At 32.9% G+C, this 23,052-nt stretch overlaps 1 long non-coding RNA gene across 2 annotated transcripts in view; it reads right to left on the bottom strand.

The window, feature by feature from the left end:
- Positions 1 to 346: 346 nt before the first annotated feature.
- LOC143072779 (uncharacterized) overlaps positions 347 to 23,052 on the bottom strand; it is a 31,720-nt gene continuing 9,014 nt past the window's right edge. The window contains exons 3-12 of one of the 2 annotated variants that reach the window (XR_012977301.1): positions 18,237 to 18,261; positions 11,269 to 11,345; positions 10,586 to 10,779; positions 10,087 to 10,158; positions 9,530 to 9,735; positions 7,638 to 7,706; positions 7,081 to 7,286; positions 6,643 to 6,711; positions 5,598 to 5,661; positions 347 to 4,591 (exon numbers count right to left, since the gene is read on the bottom strand). This is a non-coding gene — a long non-coding RNA (uncharacterized LOC143072779). Of the gene's footprint in view, positions 4,592 to 5,597; positions 5,662 to 6,642; positions 6,712 to 7,080; positions 7,287 to 7,637; positions 7,707 to 9,529; positions 9,736 to 10,086; positions 10,159 to 10,585; positions 10,780 to 11,268; positions 11,978 to 18,236; positions 18,262 to 23,052 lie in introns of those variants that run through there. The other variant, XR_012977300.1, reaches the window with a different exon arrangement.

A 23,052-nucleotide genomic window follows, 5' to 3' on the forward strand; every position in this document is an offset into this window, starting at 1 on the left:
TTTGGAATTAAAATTAGAAAGATCATATCATAGGGAACATGTGTACTAAGTTTCAAGTTGATATAACTTTAACTTCATCAAAAACTACCGTGACCAAAAACTTTAACCTGAACTTTGCACTATCATTTTCTATGTTTAGTGGACCATGAAATTGGGGTCAAAACTATAATTTGGCATTAAAATTAGAAAGATCATATCATGGGGAACATGTGTATTAAGTTTCAAGTTGATTGGACTTCAGCTTCATCAAAAACTACCTCGACCAAAAACTTTAACCGGACGGACGAACAGAGGCACAGACCAGAAAACATAATGCCCCTCTACTATCGTAGGTGGCGATGGTGGGGCATAAAAACATCATTTTTAGATGCATATTTATCTAATTTAAAATATATCACTGGTGATTTATTCAAATTAGCACAAATGATCTTAATACATGATTTTAGTTAAAAAAAAACATCATTATTGGCTGTATATTTATCTTATTTAGAAAATTCCATCTGTGATTTTTTCAAATTGGCACAAATAATCTTTAGACATATTCAAGCCTAATGTAATTTTTAAAAAGAGGGTCATGCCATGAATTCATTTTCATGTTAAATCAGTAAAAAAAATGGGTCTTTTCGTGATATGTAACTATTTGACATGGCTAAAAGTACCTGGTAGCATTTGACATTAGCGACATCATTACCTCCCCTGTTACTGTATCATATGCCCTTGATAGCAAACTTATATCAGACTCTCTATAAATCTTGAGGAACCTTAGCTATCAAAAAGTTAAAATAAGTAAAGTTATCGTTTAAAGTAGCATAAACTAAAATTATTTTACTCATAACTTGAGCGTGTGTTGTAGTAATTTATTAGAATGATCTACTAAATGGTGAAGTGATAATTTGCACGTCACAATGTCAACAAGGGGAGTAATTATAAATAGAAAATGCGAGTTGGTATGAAAGTAAACTTTTAAAAAGAATGTTAAATAAAATTGGTTGAATAATTTTTAATCAAATTTTGCAGAGGTACTGCTTCCAATTGGCTTCCCTCAGAGTTACGTGCCTCTAATTGGGACCGCTCTGCCAGGGGTACTGCTTCTAATTAGCTTTTGCAGACAGAGGTATATATGTACTGCTTCCAACTAGCTTCGCAACAAGACAGAGGGTGTGCTCCCAATTAGCTTCACTAAGAGGTACGTGCTTCCAATTGGCTTCGCTCACTCAGACAACCATACTACTTCTAGTGTTGTAATGGTACGGATTTGCAAGTCTATACTACTTCTATTGTTGAAATGGTAAATAATTGCAATTAATTGTCGTCCAAATTTGCAAAAACATATTTTATTTAACATTCTTAATCCAGTTTAATGTCATATCTACTTTCACTCTCTATTTGTAATTTCTTCTTATGGTGACAAATTGTGAAGAACACATTATCACTTGGGAATTTTGTACTCTTCTGTAGTTTTAATGCCGATGAGGGTGCGGTAGGAACCAAAATTTGTCTATCTTATTAAATAAGACAATCTTTCCATTAGTTGATTACTGTATACCCCTACCTCTTATATTTAATTTTTTCGATAAAAGAAACAATTGTTCATCATTTTATAAGGACTTTCTTTACAGTAATATCCCATTTGCAGAGGACATGGGGCATTGGCCAGCATATTAACTGTTCTGCTGAGTTTAAAACAAGGTGTTTGATGAATCAAGTTTGATTTAGGCCTTTTTAAAAACTTGAAGCTGATTATTTGAAAACTCTCATTTATCATATATGCTTGTCACCAATGTATGAGCAAAAAAAAAGCTGTTATGTGGTGGTTCTTTTTTAAAGGGAAAGCAGTTTGCTTCTCAGTTTCAAAATAATGAACTTTTCAAAACACTAGTTTATTTTGATAGATGATTAATAAAGGAATCAAAAGAGCAAAAATAATTCAAATGTCAATGTGCTCGTTTTCGAGATATAAACAATTGAAATTTTTGCGGGTAAAATATTCTCTCTAGACTTATCATAGCTTTAACATTGACAAGTTTAAGTTTTAATGAGACTTTTACAGACGGCTTATCATTATACATGTTATAGATTTATAAATCAAAAAATAGGGGTCAATTTTTTTAAGACATTCAAATGAATAAAACCAGAGAATTCTGAAAATGTGACAAATATCCCAAAACATGGCAAATGAACTTCCTAATTTCATACATAAAAAAAATGTGCTTTCAGATTTCAGCTTACTACTTCAAATTGTATTGAAATCCCTCCTTTACAACGAAATATTTCCAGTAAAATTCCTACACTGGCACAAGATCTTTTTAATAAGTAATAAGGGAAGATAATCACAAATTCTGATAACCAAGTTGATATTATCCCATTTCACCTTATATCAATAAGGGGCTTGTTATTTTATGCATTACATAAAATGAAATTAAGATAGTATTTGGGAGAGGTGGGCGGTGCTTCTGAAAAATTGTAATTTTGTCCATCAAATTAAAATTTGTGAAGCAATTTTGCCAAAAATAATTCTTTCAGGATGGAAAAGTTGCAATAGCATACCACACAGTTAGGAAATGGTCAAAGGCGATGCAAGACTAAAAATAAGTTGAGGTCAATTTAGGCTGTAACACATATTTACATATAAAATTGCATATAGAAGCTATAGGAAAGAGAAATTTGTTTCTTTTTGGTTATTTCTATGCTTAATTGACATGATACAAAAAGTCTAAGTGCAATAAGACTCTTGCATTGAACTTTTTTTGCAGACAGGGTACTTTAAAGCAAATTTTATTTTCATTTTTCAGTGGAAATTCCGAAAACTTGCATGTAATTTTATTCTCAACAGGAATATATTTGAACCAGTAACTATCCTACAGAAGAAGAAAAAGTTTCATATGAAAGGAAACGGGTACATTTATCTTTGAAAAGTGATTTTTTTACAGACTTAAAGTTAACTCTTTAAGATAGAATTCAACTAACTCAACTTTGATGTACATAGCTCCTTATCAGGGAATTTTCAGAATCTACATTTACTGATCAGGGAATTTGCTGAATCTACAGTTACTGAACTCATCTCTTAGGCCCAACAACAGTTATTTCAATGTGCATTTCATTTACTGTAGACAATAAACACAAATAAAATAAATTACATTTGTTTTGACTGTTTTTTAAGGTGTAGTGCACTACTTATGGGACAAATTATATCAAAATTATAGAAAAGTCTATCGGCTTTAACTCAAAATATGGACAATTATATGTTAAGGTGGTCTGTAATTCAATAATATACAAAATGTTACATTACATTAAGTACATATAGTACACAAATTATTGTTTTACAAATCAATCAAATCAAATCAAATATATTTTATTGTCAATTAAAGACGCCCATTACAGACAGAATAATCACAAGTTAAATTTGGTACAATGATTACAAAATGATTACAATTATTTGAGTACAATTAAATCAATGATTACAACGAAGAGAAAATAAAGACACACTAATGTATATTTATAAAATGTATCATGTTTTAACTTTGACAAATACAGTGATCCTAAAAAATATTGGAAACTGAATTTAAATATTCTGGTTTTTCCCCTGGTGTTTAAAGAAACAGAAACTATATTATTTTACATTCCCTGAAAGTAAGGTGTTTCATCAATATTCTCCTGTTTTTTGGCCAAAAGATGCTTAGCATAACTCAATGCATGAAAAGTTTAATGGATGCTTTGTTAAACATACTGCTCAAATTACAGAAGAGAATGTCTAAGTTATATTGGTAAACTGTGCACTAAAAAAAACTTCTAGTATGAGGCATTAAACAGGTGCATTACCTCCCCTTGACACTGTTAAACTTATGATCAATTACAACTGAGTCAAGTACCTATAGCAATAGGCTTGATATTTAGTCAAGAAATGGCTGTGACTGGTAGTAAATAAGGATTACTTACATATTGCTACATGTAATCTCTTGAATGTATCATTACACCAATTTTTGACAATAATATTTTTGATTTCCATATAAAACCATTGCTACACTAAAAATATTTTTGTTATTTTTAGATTCTCCATTCTTAACCAATGTAAATGTTAACTTAATAAGAAACATTTTATCTGTTGAGCCACAATAATAAAAATCAATAGCATTTAATGGTAGAGAGAAAAAGAAAGTTGAGTGAAAATTAAAAAAAAACAATACACTAACCTTAATTAAAATTTCCACTCTTGTTGAAAATGGAGAATCTTTACATTAATTATTTTAGAATTTATCAACTACATTCTTTCTCTTGTTTATATGCAAGATTTATATGAACCGTTCATATTGGAAACTGTTCAGTAGAGTTAGAAAGACCCTTAAGGGAAATATGGTCACTCTTGGTCTTCTTCAGACTGGCAGTAAAATCCTGGCAAAAGAAAGGTGTCTGTTTAGTAGTGCAGGCTATACAAATTGGCAGTCATGTCCTGCGTCAGAATGGGGATTTTAAATTTGATGTCTTGTGAAGAGAGAGTGCCCAGCTGTCAACATGTTAAGAACCATCACAACATCTCTAAGGAGTATGGAGAATTAATCACACTATTATATCCTTCAGCCACAGTAATAATTATCTGAAAAAGAAATACACTTTTCAATTTTCTGTCATATTTTAAGAAACTGAAATAGGCAAAAAATAGCAAACTGGGAATAACAATTAAAGCAGAGAAACTTTTCAAAATAATAATTTGTCCCTTTCTAAAACTTGACAGGTTATTCCAGAAAATATTAAATTGTAAAAAGATTATACAAACCACATGGGAATTTGGGCGTATGACAATTGCGCCGATTTTGAAAATTTTCATTCTTTCATTTGCGCCGATTTTATATTTTTTCCTAATTGGATTTACAGGTAATTACAGGTAAGTTAATACTTTTACATTGGCTGAGCACAGAGTATAAAGACAAATCAAGTAACCTTGCAATTGGTTAATGGCTATCCCAATGTTTTGGGTAACCATTCCTTTCCCTAAATGAAATCGATGACTGCTTCACGTTTGACATATATATATTCTGACGCTCCGCTCCTTCTGGTGACAAATGTCATACATTCTTAGACAACGTACAAGTACACATTCCATAACCGTCAACCAATTCGTGATGACGTCCATAAAATTAACGATGGGATGATTTCAACTTCACCATTTGGAACTCTTGGTTTAATAGCTTCCTTGTGAGAAAATGCGAACTCTAGAAATGCCCCCACCAGTACGTATGCCAGACAAAAAAAAATGGCCTTCGTTATCGACAATTGCGCCAAATATAGAAGAGACGAAATCAGTTATATACATGTTATGATTGACAAACGGAAGAGGTCTTTAATAATAAATGAAAATAACATTACTGGTATGGAGAGTTGTCTCATTGGCACTCATACCACATCTTCTTATATCATTTCACCTGTAATTTACCTGTTATTTACCTTTAAAAAAATTGGCGCAAATGAAAAAAAAAATTGGCGCAAATGAAAGAAAAAATCGGCGCAAATGAAATGCAGATCGGCGCAAATGCAAAACGCCGGGGAATTTACATGATCTTAAATAGAAAATTTTATAAATCTATAAAACAGTTCTTTCTTACTTTTAAAAGTCAACTCTAAAAGCAATTCCAACATCAATCTGTAAGTACAAGCTGGAATGCTAACCTGAAAAATAAAATGCTTAGTCATTGAAAATAGTAAAAAAGGAATGACTGTTGGTATACTTTATATGTACATTATATATAAAAATATACAAATAGATATACAACATTTTAAGGGAGTTGGCTTCTCAGTTTCAAAATAATTAACTTTTCAAAACACTAGCATATATACTGATAGGGGATTAATAAAGGAATCAAAAGAGCAAAAAAAAATTTGGGTCATCATGCTTGTTTTCGAGATATTAGACATTGAAATTTTGGCGGGAAAATGTTCTCTCTTGACTTTTTATCATTTACAAGTTAAAGTCCTAAAAAACTATTAAAAAATAATTAAAATTTTTATAAGATTTTAACAGATAGCTTAACTTAATTTGTTAATGCATTCAAATGGATAAAACTAGAGGATTCTGAAAATCTTACCAAAATTCCAAAACATGACGAGCAAGCTTCCTTAAGGTAAAAGAAGATGCAGAGAACACAATGTGACAACATCCCAACAACACTTACAAATACTACATACTTTCCAACCTCTGAAACCTCAAAGAGTGAGAAATTCCTCTCAGCCTTGACAGTATAGGGGGAGATTTTGCGTTAATGACATTTTGAAGTTAAATATATGACCTGTACACTAACTGATCTACAAAACCAGTGGCGGATCCAGAACTTTTCATAAGGGGGGGCCTGCTGACTAATTTTAAGGGGGGGGGGGGTTTCCAGTCAAGCTTCAGTGGTTTCCTATATAATCAACCAAATTTTTTTCAACAAAAGGGGGCCCTTGGATCTGCCTATGAAAACAACAATAAAACTAGACAAAGATCTTTATCTAGTTGGAGTTGACATAGCAAAAAAGATTTTCAATTACCGGTACTAATAAATCAAATATTAAAACTACTGACCAAAAGTTTTCAAGCCCAGTGATAGCTGATTGTTTCTTTTTATTGACAGTATGATAAAATTTGTTTAAATAAAGGAATAATATACGTACTTGTATTTAAGATATCTTATACCACAAGTCTTACTCCCCTTCATGAAAACATTGGCACTGTTTTATAACCTAAAAAGGAATTAAAATTGACACAAATTATATATTTGACAAATTTGTTAAATTGCGAGCCTAAATTTTTATTAATCTATTTTGTATTCTGACTGCATAATAGTGAGTTATCTCCTGATGAAAGAAACATTCTTGCTGTTTATTGTACTAGTCTCCCTTGAAGTAAAAATTCTATCAGGATTTACTTTTGATGGTATAAAATTCTATTCGTGTACCAGAAAAACATTTATCAAACTGATAAATATCTATTTTTGTGTGTTGTAAATGTGCAAAATAAAAAAAATGTGTGTTGCCTTACAGATAATCCTTATAGACTTTATCACATTTTTCCTGATAATGTACAGAACTAATTGGCTTGAATATACTTGCATTATTTCTTTCATGACAAAGCCTCAGACTTGTTTGAAGATCAATGTTATAATCAATCTTCATTCCAGCTGCTATCCTTGCTGCTTGATTGCTTACATGGAAAAGCCTAGGACTTGGTTGAAGATCTAAGTAAACATCTTCCATGGAGTTGCTACTCATCTGCCATCTGGACTGAAACTTGGACTGGTCGGCTTCTTGAACAAAAACTAAAATTATAAATTAAATTATATTTATAAGACTTCTGTTGGTTAATATAAATTAAATAGACATATATTCCTTCAAGCTTCATATCCTGACCTGCATCAATGGAGCCATTTTCAGTGTCTTATTTGGTGAACAATTATAATTTTGTTGGTACTTGATTTCGTGGTTTAGCCAAAGCCTGCACACAAGTCTTTACAATGACATCAGTGTATTCAATTCAAAATTTCAGAAACTTTAGTCAACAACAAAAAACCATTTGACCTCTTTCAACTTTAAGCCTAGTGCACATTTTTATCCTGTAAACTTGTTTTATGATGATAAAATTTGTTTAAATAGAGGAATTATATACGTACTTGTATTTAAGATATCTTATACCACAAGTCTTACTCCCCTTCATGAAAACATTGACACTGTTTTATAACCTAAAAAGGAATTAAAATTGACACAAATTATATATTTTACAAAGGAGTATGTTCGATAGGGTCCTAAAATGGCCCCTTTTTTTAGCTTAAATTTCAAATTTCGACTGCGTAATAGTGAGTTATCTCCCATTGAAAGAAACATTCTTGCTGTTTATACACCTATCCACTCTCCTGCCAATCATCAGTTAATTGACCAATCACATGTGGTCAATTTACCACATGTTTAAACATTTGATAGCAGCACGTGTTGTCGGACATAACCTCGGTCAAGCTTTCTTATCTGAACAGTTAATTTGATAGAATTTTTTTGAAATTTTTGCAATTAAATCATTAATAATATTGTTTTAGGGAAAGTAATCAATGTAAGAGGGTAGAGGAAGGTCAAGTTGTCAATTTCTAACAAAATAAAAAGGTTATTCCAATGAATGAAAGTAATTAATCAATTAAAAAGGAATAGGATGGAAGTGCTTAATTATAAAATATTGTTTACATGCTAATAGTATTTAAAAACAAATGATGAAAAAATATATATTTTGAAACACAAGATTTCGATTGGTTTACAAATTGAATTAGAATTCAAATTGATATTTTTTTCATTTATTTAAGAATTTATTATACTATAAAACATCCAAGTTAGAATGTGTTATTTCTTGAAATTATATTATATATATCATAATGTAAAGATTCAGCAATTAAAGAATTGAATATAGAAATGAAAGTATTTATGTTTGTACTGTTATTCTTAGAATTTTGTTAAAAGGTAGGGGAAACTTGAATAACAATAAAAAGATATATTTCAATAGATGCTTCATTAGTAAAATAAAGTGTTATTATAAAGTGGGAATATTTACTGATTAAACGGGATTATTATCATATAATTTATAAAAAGAAAAAAAAGTAGTGAGAAGTTTTAGATATATTTTATTTTCTTAATTTGAAATTAAAAAGGTACAATGTGCAAAGATTTCTGTTTTAAAAGGATAGGAGTCTATATGAATTAAAGCCAAGACGAACTTCGACGACCAAATATACATGTAAGCAAAAAAAGAACAATTTTCTTTTGTTCTTTATTTTTTACTTAGTGATAGGAATTTTAATTATCAGTATAAGTTATCTATGGATATAAAAAAGGAAAATTGGTTAAAAATTATTCAATAAACAATTATTAGGTACTGGAGCAATGATGCTTGTTTCACAAGTTGACCCAATGCTGTGTTTGTCTACATAGTAAACATACTTATCAGCATTCATTAGCCATGCTTAATTAAACCTGTAATTTATCATCATAATTTATCTTATCAATCATATCATATTCTATATCTTGTTGTAAAAACTACATTTTTGTGAATGAAAGTTATAACATTGTATAATCTAGTATATCTTCAAATTTCAATATTCTATTTGTTTCTTTTAATTTAGTTTAAATGGTCAAAATTTCATTATAAATCTATCTCTCAACTCTTGAGGAGTAACCATTTTATCATATTTTAACACAAAAACATATATACATTGCTCTTCTTTATATTTTTTTAACATTTTCTTTACTTTGTTATTATCCAATGTTCATAATAACTGCCATTTTGTTGATTAGCTTGACCTAAGATGCTGGGTTGCCATGTGTTGCTAAGGGGGGCGGGCTTATCAGTAGATAGTGGAAAGGTGTGTGTACCGGAAAAACATTTATCAAACTAATAAACATCTATTTTTGTTTGTTGTAAATGTGCAAAATAACAAAAAAGTGTGCTGCCTTATAGGTAATCCTTATAGACTTTATCACATTTTTCCTGATAATGTACAGAATTAATTGGCTTGAATATACTTGCATTATTTCTTTCATGACAAAGCCTCAGACTTGGTAGAAGATCAATGTAATAATTAATCTTCATTCCAGCTGCTATCCTTGCTGCTTGATTGCTTACATGGCAAAGCCTGGGACTTGGTTGAAGATCTAAGTTAACATCTTCCATGGAGTTTCTACTCATCTGCCATCTGGACTGAAACTTGGACTGGCCGGCTTCTTGAACAAAAACTAAAATTATAGATTAAATTATATTTATAAAACTTCTGTTGGTTAATATAAATGAAATAGACATATAATCCTTCAAGCTTCATATCCTGACCTGCATCAATGGAGCCATTTTCAGCATCTTTTTTTGTGAACAATTGTAATTTTGTTGGTACTTCATTCCGTGGTTTAGCCAAAGCCTGCATATAAGTCTTTACAATAACATCAGTGTGATCAATTTACAATTTCAGAAACTTTAGTCAACAACAAAAAACCATATGACCTCTTTCAACTTTAAGCCTAGTGCACGTTTTTATCCTGTAAACTTGTTTTATGATGATAAAATTTGTTTAAATAGAGGAATTATATACGTACTTGTATTAAAATATCTTATACAACAAGTCTTGCTCCCCTTCATGAAAACATTGGCTTTTTTGGTTTTTTAACCTAAAAAGGAATTAAAATTGACACATACTATATATTTTACAAATTTGTTAAATTGCGAGCCTAAATTTTTATTAATCTATTCTGTATTCTGATTGTGTAATAGTGAGTTATCTCCCACTGAAAGAAACATACTTGCTGTTTATATTGTACTAGTCTCCCTTGAAGTAAAAATTCTATCAGGATTTACTTTTCATGGCATTAATTTTTTTCGTGTACCAGAAAAACATTTATCAAACTGATAAATATCTTTTTTTGTGTGTTGTAAATGTGCAAAATAACAAAAATTTGTGTTGCCTTATAGATAATCGTTATAGATTTTATCACATTTTTCCTGATAATTTACAGAATTAATCGGCTTGAATATACTTGCATTATTTCCTTCATGACAAAGCCTCAGACTTGGTTGAAGATCAAAGTAATAATTAACCTTCATTCCAGCTGCTATCCTTGCTGCTTGATTGCTTACATGGCAAAGCCTCGGACTTGGTTGAAAATCTCAGTAAACATCTTCCATGGAGTTGCTACTCGTCTGCCATCTGGACTGAAACTTGGTCCTTCCTTTAAGCTTCTTATCCAGATCTGTGTCAATGGTGCAATTTTCTGTGTCTTTGCTCTTTTTGCCTGTAATTCATTAACCATTTTCATTTTAACTTTTAATCAGTATTATGAAGACTGTTTCATGATCACATCATTAATTTTGAAATTAATGTATGCAGATAATTATCAGAATATGGTGGCTAACCAAAACAATCTGATGAATACATTTTGAACAAACAATCTAAACAAAGTCATATTTTCCCAATTAAAATGTAAATAAATATGTAAATAAATATCCAAATTGTCAATATTAAGTCTATTTGTTGTAATAATTTAATTAGAAATTAATGTGATGCATGTTTTATTTCAAATCCTAAATTGGAAGGATCAGTCTATTTACAAATACAATAATTCTTTTAGAATTATATTTCATTAGAGAATAAATTTGAACAAGAAATTAACGACAATTTTGTAATAAAATTTCAAGTGGTCTTTCAAAGGAAAAACTGATTTTTATTACCTAAATTTTTTTTAAAAATAGTTTAAATACAATTGTTATGACCAAATACTTACATCATCATTATCTGGTAACTAAAATGAAACCATCTTCCTCCAGGTGTAGAACTGAACTTTCATCTGGGCTCATCCATCTGTAATACAAACTTAAATCATCTTAATATTTATGAGACAACAGTTAGTAAATTGAAAAAAATTTATACTTAACTTTGTGGACAACGTGTCAACCGGGATCCTTTGACACCACCTAGAAGAAACTTGGACAAAAAGGCATACAAACATACACACAATCTTATCTTAACAATACCTGTTGTCTGATCCTTTGATGCCACCTAGAGGAAATTTGGAGAAAAGGCATACAAACTCACAATCTTATCTTAACATACCTGCTGTCTGATCCTTTGACACCACCTAGAGGAAATTTGGACAAAAACGCATACAAACACACAATCTTATCTTAACATACCTTTCCGTTGGATTCTTTGACGCCACCTAGAAGAAACTTGGACAAAAAGGCATACAAACATACACACAATCTTATCTTAACATACCTGCTGTCTGATCCTTTGATGCCATCTAGAGGAAATTTGGAGAAAAGGCATACAAACACACAATCTTATCTTAACATACCTGCTGTCTGATCCTTTGACACCACCTAGAGGAAATTTGGACAAAAATGCATACAAACACACAATCTTATCTTAACATACCTTTCCATTGGATCCTTTGACGGCACCTAGAGGAAAAGTGGACAAAAATGCATACAAACACACAATCTTATCTTAACATACCTTTCCATTGGATCCTTACATGCCACCTAGAGGAAAAGTGGACAAAAATGCATACAAACACACAATCTTATCTTAACATACCTTTCCGTTCGATCCTTTGACGGCACCTAGAGGAAAAGTGGACAAAAATGCATACAAACACACAATCTTATCTTAACATACCTTTCCATTGGATCCTTACATGCCACCTAGAGGAAAAGTGGACAAAAATGCATACAAACACACAATCTTATCTTAACATACCTTTCCGTTGGATCCTTTGATGCCCCCTAGAGGAAAAGTGGACAAAAAGGCATACAAACACACAATCTTATCTTAACATACCTTTCCGTTGGATCCTTTGAAGGCACCTAGAGGAAAAGTGGACAAAAATGCATACAAACACACAATCTTATCTTAACATACCTTTCCATTGGATCCTTTGACGGCACCTAGAGGAAAAAAGGACAAAAATGCATACAAACACACAATCTTATCTTAACATACCTTTCCGTTGGATCCTTTGATGCCACCTAGAGGAAAAGTGGACAAAAATGCATACAAACACACAATCTTATCTTAACATACCTTTCCGTTGGATCCTTTGACGGCACCTAGAGGAAACTTGGACAAAAAGGCATACAAACACACAATCTTATCTTAACATACCTTTCCGTTCGATCCTTTGACGGCACCTAGAGGAAAAGTGGACAAAAATGCATACAAACACACAATCTTATCTTAACATACCTTTCTGTTGGATCCTTTGACGGCACCTAGAGGAAAAGTGGACAAAAATGCATACAAACACACAATCTTATCTTAACATACCTTTCCGTTGGATCCTTTGACGGCACCTAGAGGAAAAGTGGACAAAAATGCATACAAACACAATCTTATCTTAACATACCTTTCCCTTGGATCCTTTGACGGCACCTAGAGGAAAAGTGGACAAAAATGCATACAAACACACAATCTTATCTTAACATACCTTTCCGTTGGATCCTTTGATGCCACCTATAGGAAAAGTGAACAAAAATGCATACAAACACACAATCTTATCTTAAAATACCTTTCCGTTTGATCCTTTGACGGCACCTAGAGGAAACTTGGACAAAAAGGCATACAAACACACAATCTTATCTTAACATACCTTTCCATTGGATCCTTTGACGTCACCTAGAGGAAAAGTGGACAAAAATGCATACAAACACACAATCTTATCTTAACATACCTTTCTGTTGGATCCTTTGATGCCACCTAAAGGAAAAGTGGACAAAAATGCATACAAACACACAATCTTATCTTAACATACCTTTCCGTTGGATCCTTTGATGCCACCTAGAGGAAAAGTGGACAAAAAGGCATACAAACACACAATCTTATCTTAACATACCTTTCCATTGGATCCTTTGACATCACCTAGAGGAAAAGTGGACAAAAATGCATACAAACACACAATCTTATCTTAACATACCTTTCCGTTGGATCTTTTGACGCCACCTAGAGGAAATTTGGACAAAAATGCATACAAACACACAATCTTATCTTAACATACCTGTCTGTCTGATTCTTTGACGGCACCTAGAGAAAAAGTGGACAAAAATGCATACAAACACACAATCTTATCTTAACATACCTTTCCGTTCGATCCTTTGACGGCACCTAGAGGAAAAGTGGACAAAAATGCATACAAACACACAATCTTATCTTAACATACCTTTCCATTGGATCCTTTGATGCCACCTAGAGGAAAAGTGGACAAAAATGCATACAAACACACAATCTTATCTTAACATACCTTTCCGTTGGATCCTTTGACGGCACCTAGAGGAAACTTGGACAAAAAGGCATACAAACACACAATCTTATCTTAAAATACCTTTCCGTTTGATCCTTTGACGGCACCTAGAGGAAACTTGGACAAAAAGGCATACAAACACACAATCTTATCTTAACATACCTTTCCATTGGATCCTTTGACGTCACCTAGAGGAAAAGTGGACAAAAATGCATACAAACACACAATCTTATCTTAACATACCTTTCTGTTGGATCCTTTGATGCCACCTAAAGGAAAAGTGGACAAAAATGCATACAAACACACAATCTTATCTTAACATACCTTTCCGTTGGATCCTTTGATGCCACCTAGAGGAAAAGTGGACAAAAATGCATACAAACACACAATCTTATCTTAACATACCTTTCCATTGGATCCTTTGACATCACCTAGAGGAAAAGTGGACAAAAATGCATACAAACACACAATCTTATCTTAACATACCTTTCCGTTGGATCCTTTGACGCCACCTAGAGGAAATTTGGACAAAAATGCATACAAACACACAATCTTATCTTAACATACCTGTCTGTCTGATTCTTTGACGGCACCTAGAGGAAAAGTGGACAAAAATGCATACAAACACACAATCTTATCTTAACATACCTTTCCGTTCGATCCTTTGACAGCACCTAGAGGAAAAGTGGACAAAAATGCATACAAACACACAATCTTATCTTAACATACCTTTCTGTTGGATCCTTTGACGGCACCTAGAGGAAAAGTGGACAAAAATGCATACAAACACACAATCTTATCTTAACATACCTTTCCGTTGGATCCTTTGACGGCACCTAGAGGAAAAGTGGACAAAAATGCATACAAACACAATCTTATCTTAACATACCTTTCCCTTGGATCCTTTGACGGCACCTAGAGGAAAAGTGGACAAAAATGCATACAAACACACAATCTTATCTTAACATACCTTTCCGTTGGATCCTTTGATGCCACCTATAGGAAAAGTGAACAAAAATGCATACAAACACACAATCTTATCTTAAAATACCTTTCCGTTTGATCCTTTGACGGCACCTAGAGGAAACTTGGACAAAAAGGCATACAAACACACAATCTTATCTTAACATACCTTTCCATTGGATCCTTTGACGTCACCTAGAGGAAAAGTGGACAAAAATGCATACAAACACACAATCTTATCTTAACATACCTTTCTGTTGGATCCTTTGATGCCACCTAAAGGAAAAGTGGACAAAAATGCATACAAACACACAATCTTATCTTAACATACCTTTCCGTTGGATCCTTTGATGCCACCTAGAGGAAAAGTGGACAAAAAGGCATACAAACACACAATCTTATCTTAACATACCTTTCCATTGGATCCTTTGACATCACCTAGAGGAAAAGTGGACAAAAATGCATACAAACACACAATCTTATCTTAACATACCTTTCCGTTCGATCCTTAGACGGCACCTAGAGGAAAAGTGGACAAAAATGCATACAAACACACAATCTTATCTTAACATACCTTTCCATTGGATCCTTTGATGCCACCTAGAGGAAAAGTGGACAAAAATGCATACAAACACACAATCTTATCTTAACATACCTTTCCGTTGGATCCTTTGACGGCACCTAGAGGAAACTTGGACAAAAAGGCATACAAACACACAATCTTATCTTAACATACCTTTCCGTTGGATCCTTTGACTGCACCTAGAGGAAAAGTGGACAAAAATGCATACAAACACACAATCTTATCTTAACATACCTTTCCATTGGATCCTTACATGCCACCTAGAGGAAAAGTGGACAAAAATGCATACAAACACACAATCTTATCTTAACATACCTTTCCGTTCGATCCTTTGACGGCACCTAGAGGAAAGGTGGACAAAAATGCATACAAACACACAATCTTATCTTAACATACCTTTCCGTTGGATCCTTTGATGCCACCTAGAGGAAAAGTGGACAAAAATGCATACAAACACACAATCTTATCTTAACATACCTTTCCGTTGGATCCTTTGACGGCACCTAGAGGAAAAGTGGACAAAAATGCATACAAACACACAATCTTATCTTAACATACCTTTCCGTTGGATCCTTTGAAGGCACCTAGAGGAAACTTGGACAAAAAGGCATACAAACACACAATCTTATCTTAACATACCTTTCCGTTGGATCCTTTGACTGCACCTAGAGGAAAAGTGGACAAAAATGCATACAAACACACAATCTTATCTTAACATACCTTTCCATTGGATCCTTACATGCCACCTAGAGGAAAAGTGGACAAAAATGCATACAAACACACAATCTTATCTTAACATACCTTTCCGTTCGATCCTTTGACGGCACCTAGAGGAAAGGTGGACAAAAATGCATACAAACACACAATCTTATCTTAACATACCTTTCCGTTGGATCCTTTGATGCCACCTAGAGGAAAAGTGGACAAAAATGCATACAAACACACAATCTTATCTTAACATACCTTTCCATTGGATCCTTTGACGGCACCTAGAGGAAAAGAGGACAAAAATGCATACAAACACATAATCTTATCTTAACATACCTTTCCGTTGGATCCTTTGATGCCACCTAGAGGAAAAGTGGACAAAAATGCATACAAACACACAATCTTATCTTAACATACCTTTCCGTTGGATCTTTTGACGGCACCTAGAGGAAACTTGGACAAAAAGGCATACAAACACACAATCTTATCTTAACATACCTTTCCGTTCGATCCTTTGACGGCACCTAGAGGAAAAGTGGACAAAAATGCATACAAACACACAATCTTATCTTAACATACCTTTCTGTTGGATCCTTTGACGGCACCTAGAGGAAAAGTGGACAAAAATGCATACAAACACACAATCTTATCTTAACATACCTTTCAGTTGGATCCTTTGACGGCACCTAGAGGAAAAGTGGACAAAAATGCATACAAACACAATCTTATCTTAACATACCTTTCCCTTGGATCCTTTGACGGCACCTAGAGGAAAAGTGGACAAAAATGCATACAAACACACAATCTTATCTTAACATACCTTTCCGTTGGATCATTTGATGCCACCTATAGGAAAAGTGAACAAAAATGCATACAAACACACAATCTTATCTTAAAATACCTTTCCGTTTGATCCTTTGACGGCACCTAGAGGAAACTTGGACAAAAAGGCATACAAACACACAATCTTATCTTAACATACCTTTCCATTGGATCCTTTGACGTCACCTAGAGGAAAAGTGGACAAAAATGCATACAAACACACAATCTTATCTTAACATACCTTTCTGTTGGATCCTTTGATGCTACCTAAAGGAAAAGTGGACAAAAATGCATACAAACACACAATCTTATCTTAACATACCTTTCCGTTGGATCCTTTGATGCCACCTAGAGGAAAAGTGGACAAAAATGCATACAAACACACAATCTTATCTTAACATACCTTTCCATTGGATCCTTTGACAGCACCTAGAGGAAACTTGGACAAAAATGCATACAAACACACAATCTTATCTTAACATACCTGTCTGTCTGATTCTTTGACGGCACCTAGAGGAAAAGTGGACAAAAATGCATACAAACACACAATCTTATCTTAACATACCTTTCCGTTGGATCCTTTGACGGCACCTAGAGGAAACTTGGACAAAAAGGCATACAAACACACAATCTTATCTTAACATACCTTTCCGTTGGATCCTTTGACGGCACCTAGAGGAAAAGTGGACAAAAATGCATACAAACACACAATCTTATCTTAACATACCTTTCCATTGGATCCTTTGATGCCACCTAGAGGAAAAGTGGACAAAAATGCATACAAACACACAATCTTATCTTAACATACCTTTCCGTTGGATCCTTTGACGGCACTTAAAGGAAACTTGGACAAAAAGGCATACAAACACACAATCTTATCTTAACATACCTTTCCGTTGGATCCTTTGACGGCACCTAGAGGAAAAGTGGACAAAAATGCATACAAACACACAATCTTATCTTAACATACCTTTCCGTTGGATCCTTTGACGGCACCTAGAGGAAACTTGGACAAAAAGGCATACAAACACACAATCTTATCTTAACATACCTTTCCATTGGATCCTTTGAAGGCACCTAGAGGAAACTTGGACAAAAAGGCATACAAGCACACAATCTTATCTTAACATACCTGTCCTTCTGATTCTTTGACGGCACCTAGAGGAAATTTGGACAAAAATGCATACAAACACACAATCTTATCTTAACATACCTTTCCGTTGGATCCTTTGACGGCACCTAGAGGAAACTTGGACAAAAAGGCATACAAATACACAATCTTATCTTAACATACCTGTCCGTTGGATCCTTTGATGCACCTAGAAAATACTTGGACAAAAAGGCATACAAACATACACACAATCCTATCAAAACTTACCTCACTGTCTGATCCTGGACGTCACCTAAAACATAAAATGAAATAGATAACCATACCTCACTTATAATTCTTTAAAGTGACCTATAGAAAATGGAAATAAATAAAAAAAAAAGGAGAAAGAAATACACCTATAGAAAAAAGAGAGAAAAAACACCATACATATGAAAACATAAAAATGAAATATACTGAGCCAAAAAAGTTTAGCAACAATTCTTTTTTTATTGTTATTTGTTGCTTCTGGATTTTTTTTTTATTAAACATCATTGATATAATCCTTAGTTTTATCTGAAATTTTAAACAGACGTCGTACTTGATTTCGTGCCATTTCAGCTTTGCACTTGTAATTGATGTTTTACCTTCTGTACCTGTACTTTTAAAACAAAATTTAATTTTTTTTTGCACACACGTTCAGAAACACACCATTGGTAAGAAAAACACATAAAAGTTTGAAAAATTGTATGGGGCGCCAACCATGCCTCTCTGAAAATGATGGTCAGATGGCTCTTGGAATGGTTGATGCCAGCATGAGTGTTGCTGACGTCGTGGCTCGATTTTATGTGCATAAGTCAACAGTTTAGGGACTATCAAACAGAAATCAACAAATTGCAACAACACAGGATAGGTCAATATGTCGTAGACCAAAAACAACCATTGTCAAGGGAGGAGCGGTACCTTCGCTTTACGTCAACATGTGGTAAGTTTCTTCTGGCCACAAGAGTAGTGCATTGACTAAGGGTAGCTGTTTGTGTTCCTGTCAATTGATGCACTTAGAACATGGCAGAGAAATTGATTTTGAATAACACTATACTCATTTCCGCATTTTGACCCTCCTGCGCGCCATACAAAAAATATCCTAATGAATATGAGTGTTAAACATTCATGTTGCTTCTGACATGTCATAATTCCATTTTTTTATTATCATTTTGTAATAAAATTTCATATTTTTGTTGCTAAACTTTTTTGGCTCAGTATAGATAAACATACATCACTTTCGATTCTTTGAAGTTACCTATGCTATATATTTTCTATAGGCTATAAAAAGTATAAAGAAACTTTAAATCCAATTGTTCAGAGAACAATTGCAGGTCTTTCCACAAGTAAGGATAATTTTAATACTACATTGTATTATTAAAATTTTAATTGGATTACCTCCCATACACTAGCAAATTTACCTGATGATATCGGGATATAGGTATTTAGTCTGATCTTAATATACGTACTAGTGATTTGTTTAAAACCGGTTTTTCATAAAAATAAACGAAGAAATGTCGAAATGTTCAGAACTTAATTAAATCTGTATTTGGAAAAGATGGTGCAAGCATACGATTTTTATTGCGTCTTACACTTTGAGAAGTGAATAATCTTTAGCTACTTTATTTAAATATTGTGTAAAAACGTTAATTATGAGCTATGAAAGTCAAGTGGCTCAAGCATTTTTCTGAGGAAGTTTTAAAAAATTGCAAAGAAATATTTTAACAGTGGGTTAGCTTTCATTAGTCTTCACTATCTATAGATTAACAACTTTTGGTTATATTTATAATTTAGAATCATCATTGAAGGTGGAGCACGATTGCAGAGTTAATTAATTATATTGATGTGATATTTGTATGCAAGAGTGACATTCCGTTGTATTATGTGCCAATTCGAAAAAGTTATGCGAGTATTGTCTCCCTTTAACAGGTTCGTTATTTTATAATATATGTTTCTGATATAATTTTGAATAATTACAAAATGTATCAATTCAATATATTTCAGTTTTTGTTATTGGTGTATCAAAAACGTTGGTGTACGAATATCATTTCATAAATTTGAACCGTTTAAAATGATAACATACCAATTTAAAGAATCATTCATCACTTTTGAAAAAGACTATAAATCAAAATCGAATTATTGATCGTCCATTCATGATAGATTGAATGGGAAATGAACCAGAGTTATCTAATGGTAATCACAGAGAGGGACTAGCAAGCAATTTTAAATTGAAGCTTATTTAAGGTTAAAACAATTTTCCACTATAAACAAATGTTACTATATACAAATATAAGGACTTTGTTAACTTAGTCTACAAATTTTATTAGATATTATGAATTTTTATTACAATAGATTAATATGCTACTTATACTGCTTTTATATTGTTTAAGTTGTCTTTTTTTGTCCCTTATTGCTTAATGATTTGTTCCATTACCCCTATAACCATCCTTTGTAGTATGGAAACTTGTGGTATCATTTCAGAGAGATTTATACACTTTTAAAAAGACAAGTTATTGACTGAAAACTACCACTAGAGGCTCAGTGTCGCTCACCTTGGATCTATGTGCATATCAAACAAAGGACACAGATGGATTCATGACAAATTTGTGTTTCGGTGATGGTGATGTGTTTGTAGATCTTACTTTACTGAAAATTCTTGCCACTTACAATTTTCTTTATCTATAATAAAATTGGCCCTTTGGTAACAGAGGAAAATATTTTGTAAAAATTAACAAAATTAATGAAAATTGTTGAAAATTGACTATAAAGGGCAATAACTCCTTAAGGGGTCATCTGACTATTTTGGGCATGTTGACTTATTTCTACATCTTACTTTGCTGAACAGAATTATATATATTATTATTAAACATAGATATTGATTTTTTTTAACAAATTAATTCCCTGTCAGATTTGCTCTAAATGCTTTGGTTTCTGAGTTAGAAGCCCAAATCTACATTTGATCCCTATGCTCTATTTTTAGCCATGGCAGCCATCTTGGTTAGTTGGTCGGGTCACCACACACATTTTTTTAAATAAGATACCCTAGCTAATTATGATTGTGGCTAAGATTGGTTAAATTTGGCCCAGTAGTTTCAGAGGAATTTTTGTGAAAGATAACAAAAATTTACAAAAAATTGGTAAAAAATTATTATATAGGGCAATTTTAGTCATGTTGACTTATTTGTAGATCTTACTTTTCTGAACATTATTGCTGTTTGTAGTTTATATCTATATATAATAATATTCAAGATAATAATCAAAAACGGCAAAATTTCCGTAAAATTACGAATTCAGGGGCAGTAACCCAACAAGCCATTGTCCAATTCAACTGAAAATTTCAGGGCAGATAGATCTTGACCTGATAAACAATTTTAATCCATGTCAGATTGCACTTAATGCTTTGGTTTCAGAGTTATAAGCCAAAATCTACATTTTACCCCTATGTTCTATTCTTAGCCATGGCAGCCATCTTGGTTGGTTGGCCGGTACACCAGACACATTTTTTAAACTAGATACCCTAATGATGATTGTGGCCAAGTTTGGTTAAATTTGGCCCAGTAGTTCAGAAGAAGATTTTTGTAAAAGCTAACGACGCTGGACAAGGTCGGACGCCAAGTGATGAGAAAAGCTCACTTCCTTTGGGCCAGGTGAGCTAAAAATGCTTATTTGGGTTCCTTTTTGGTCCCTAACTTATTGGAACCCTTCAAGCAAGAACCCAAAAACTCAATTCCAACCTTTCCTTTGTAGTATTAAAGAAACCTTGTAGTATAATTTCAGAGAGATCCATACACTTAAACACAACTTATTGTCTGTAAACTGGAAAATACTTCTTTTTGGCCCTTTTTTGGCCTCTTATTACTAAATGTTTATTGATATTAACCCCAGACTGACACCAAACATTCCCTTCATTATATGGAACCTTGTTGTACAATGTCAGAGAGATCCATACAATTAAACATAAGTTATTGTCCCAAAACTTCAAAAATGCTTGTTTTTGGCCCCTTTTTGACCCTTAATTCCTTGACTGTTTGCCCCATAACCCTTACAAGAAATCCCAACCTTCTACTTAATAGTATGACCATTATGGTACAATTTCAGGGTAATTGAAATACTTATACACAACTTATTGTCCAGAAACAGATAAATGTATGTTTTGGGCCCCCAAAATAAATCCCAACCTTCCTTTTGTGGTTATAAACATTGTTAACATTTTATTGATTTCCATTTACTTATACTATTTAAGTTATTATTCAGAAACCATCCGTCTTTGGACGCCGCTGACGACAAAAATTTTTGCAGTCGTATAAAAACTTTTACCACAGAGTGAATGTAATGTTTCCTGGCAGAAAAACTTGTCCATTTATAAGTAAATGGGGAAAAACAGGATTTTTGGCCCCCTTTTTTAGCGTAAATTTCAAATTCGGATGTATTGACCAATATCACAATAAATTAAAGCTAATATAGTGACTAGATAGGAAATAAGCTATTTTATTGAAAACTTTATGTTTCTACGTTACATTATGACGTCACAAGTTGCACTCGTATTGATTTTTCACGAAAAAATCAATGAAAATAGGTAAATTTCAATAGATTATTGGACAGAAAACATAGAGCGCATACGTCGACAACAAAGATCTTTTAAAATAATGTTTGTGAAGACATTTCACATGTCTTATTTGAATATTAAGTTTGTCGACGCCTGCGCTCTATGTTTCCTGGTCCTTAATTTGGTTGACATCCAGCTCATTTTGTCAAATTTCACCAAAATCCCTTATCTTGACCTTTTTGGGACCTTTTCTCGGTGTAGTGTTAGTGTAACTCACACATAAACTAAACATAATTACGTTCCCATTGATAACACTCAATGTTTACATGTAGTTTAAATCATGTTTTGTCTACATGCAGTCGATAGTCGATGTAGGCCTTGTGTAGGTTAAGTGTACACAAAACAAGGCATTCAGAACTTTAATTTTCCCATGTATATTTAAAAAAGAAACGATTTTTATATAAAATTGATTCTTATAACACTTATTAATAAAGTTCTTTACAGAAATATTTGTCCAAA

This window comes from Mytilus galloprovincialis, chromosome 4, assembly GCF_965363235.1.
Source record: "Mytilus galloprovincialis chromosome 4, xbMytGall1.hap1.1, whole genome shotgun sequence".
NCBI classification, from domain to species: Eukaryota; Metazoa; Mollusca; class Bivalvia; order Mytilida; family Mytilidae; genus Mytilus; species Mytilus galloprovincialis.